Source organism: Dioscorea cayenensis, unplaced genomic scaffold (assembly GCF_009730915.1).
Source record: "Dioscorea cayenensis subsp. rotundata cultivar TDr96_F1 unplaced genomic scaffold, TDr96_F1_v2_PseudoChromosome.rev07_lg8_w22 25.fasta BLBR01000619.1, whole genome shotgun sequence".
Lineage (NCBI taxonomy): Eukaryota > Viridiplantae > Streptophyta > Magnoliopsida > Dioscoreales > Dioscoreaceae > Dioscorea > Dioscorea cayenensis.
The window spans coordinates 12986-16071 of NW_024087010.1; the positions used below are offsets into that span (position 1 = coordinate 12986).

Sequence of the window (3086 nt, forward strand, 5' to 3'; positions counted from 1 at the left end):
GGATGTGTGTGTCTAGAGGTGTTGAATCAGCAGGTGATGCTGGCAGCACAGTACAGTACTACCCTGCCGACATGTCCAAATCCTGATCCAGCGTTTGGGTTTAACGGTTTTGATTCAAGACCTTATTTACTGGGGACTGTAGCAATAGGAGCATCAGGTGAACAGTGTTGTTGAGTATGTTAACTGTTAGATATGTGTATGTATATTAGATGTATGTATGTATATACATGCGTATACCTGTATACTTAGCTTCTATATGAAGCCCCATGATCACACTTGTTTAGTATGACATGAGATGAGCATTGATCCATTTCTCCTCTACTTTCATTCTTCCTTTTTCTAACATTAACAACATCGGACAGACATCGGTTGGTTTCTAGTTGGTAATGTTTGAATGTTTGAAATATATTATGCATGAATGTTATGTTTGGAATTATTTTATAATTTACATCATGTTAACAACAATTGTGTATCCTCCTTTCTCTTGGACTAAGGTGATCTATTTTTCAGATTTGTTGACAACTTTCATGATCTTTTCATTCAGTAAAAAGTTTATGATTTTTTGTTTTTTAGGTCTCAAATGTGATCGATCTTCTTAGACTCTCCTGTTGGAACTGGGTTCTCATTCTCAAATACTCCATAGGGATATGTTGATGGTGATGTCACTTCATCCATTAGAGTGTACAAGTTTCTCAGAAAGGTATTCAATCACATGATCCTCATCATCTTCTTTTGCATTTGATTGAATGCTCTAAATAGTAACTAAAAATCAAACTTTGTGTTGTGATTAATAGTGGCTAATTGATCACCGTCAGTTCCTCTCCAATTCTCTGTATATTGCTGGTGATTCATACGCTAGCAAGGTTGTCCCATCATCACTCACCTGATATCACAAGGTATCCTGTCACATCTCAAACCAGTTTTTATAGTTGATATTTATGTTGTTTGTTCTATCTAAAATGTGATGTTATTGATATTTAGGCATTGAATCTGGGACTCTGCCTCCTCTGAATCTCAAGGTAGTGATAATCAATTTAGTCTTAAAAGAGTCTAACTATATCCTTCATCTGTTTATGTATACCTTCAAAACATCATTCATCTCTTCTAGTATGATAATGATGTATTGTTTCAAAGATATTTTATTGACAACCCAGGAACTAGAGAAGCAATCGATCTGAATTCTCGCATCCCATATGCTCATAATATGGGAATAATTTCTGATGAGTTATATGAGGTGATGCATTTCTCTTCTTACATTAAAATCTAGTTCTAGTGTTAAGGCCATGAAGTTCTATGCTAATTTTCTATACTCTGGTATATATGTCAATTGTCAATAGTATATATAAAATATTTGATGAAGAGAAGAACATTATATCTTGCATCAAACTATTTTTAATTTTGTAGTCCACCATTATTTCTTCTGAAAGAGAGGATTATGAAAGTCCTACCCATACTCTGTGTGCTGAGAAGCTTCGAATTGTGAATAAGATTCTGTTATTCATACTTCACTAAATACACTATACATAATTCCACATAAAAGCTTGAAGTTGTCACCTCTTGACCTTGCAGTTCATTAATGAAATTCATCACCCGAATATTTTGGAGCCAAAATGTCCATGAACATCTCCGAACCCAAGGAACTTGGCCGGACAAAGGAGATTTCTCAAGAATGAGCATGAAGAGCTTATCGCTCCACCACCTGTTCCCCCTCTTAAATGCATAGTGAGTTTCATGCTCTCGAGATCTTTCATGCCTTAATAACTACTTAATTACTGATTTTTTAGTGTTTAATTGAATTCTCTATGTTGTGTGAGAACATATAGTCTCTTGTAAAGAAACTAACTGATCATAATTCTGATTTCAATCTTATGCTTACTATTTGTCCTATATTTGGGCAAACACTGACGGCGTGATAGATGCTCTTCACATCTGGAAGGTACATCAAAGGGAATCTGATATGTGTATCATTTCTAATATATGCTGCTCATTGTCATTTATATGAAGCAGGGGACTGTGTAAGAATGGATTAGATGCAACGATTATTTGCCTATGATCTTCCAAGCAGTGTAAAATACCTGCCTGCATAAGCTCACAAGCCAAGGTTATCGAGCTCTTGTTTACAGGTGAAGCTAGAGCTTGTAGTGAACCCATTACGTGTTTCTTTTTGATGAATCTTCATACTGCAGTTAATAACACCATGTTTTCTGATTAATAAAAGTGGCAACCATGATCTTTTGGTACCGCATATTGGAACCCAGACATGGATAAGATCTTTGAACTACTCCATTATCGATAACTGGAGATCTTGGTTCTCCTGCGGACAAGTAGCGGGGTGAGTTTGATCGGAATTAATAAGACTAGTAATAGTTTTATTGATCATGCACGTATCTGCATTTGTAGACTGATGTTGTTGTTTGGATTAAAATTCTTTAGATACATGAGAACATATGCCCATAATCTTACATTTGCTACTAGAAAGGTATGACATATAATAAAATTTTGACGATAAGAACTTTGGAGTAGTAAAAAACAGAAAGCAAAATAGATGCTAATGTAGAGGTGGTTGTTTGTATTTATTTATGCAGGATGCTAGTCATACAGGTCCAAAGTACAAACCAAGGGAGAGCCTGGATATGATTAAAAGATGGCTTTCATATCAACAATGCTAATCATTTACTTGCCATCTCCAAGGATCAAACTTCTGAGGATTCTCATAAACAGTAGGATCCAAATGTGCAGTAGCAAAGACCAGGATCACACTCCAGCCCTTCGATATGTCATATCATTCACAATTTATTTGAAATTAACTAAGCATAAAAGACTTGCAATTGATAATTGGTATTTTCATACTGCCAAATGTTATTACCTTTAAATTGAACATCAGTGACAGCCTTCCTGTGCACAAACTTGATGATTTTCCCCAAGCTTAGAGTCTCACTCACAACTTTCATTCATTCAATCAAATGCTCTACATGTTATCACTCTTTATTAGTTATGAAAAGAAAAACTATTCTTCATCAAAATGTTCAACAGTCTCTATGGTTTACTTAATCAAAATTCTCTTCTAAAAATTTCCATATTCTATA

At 35.0% G+C, this 3086-nt stretch overlaps 1 pseudogene; it reads left to right on the top strand.

Moving 5' to 3' along the window:
- Positions 1–452: 452 nt before the first annotated feature.
- Positions 453–2669, top strand: LOC120254771 (annotated as a pseudogene).
- The last annotated feature ends 417 nt before the right edge of the window (positions 2670–3086 follow it).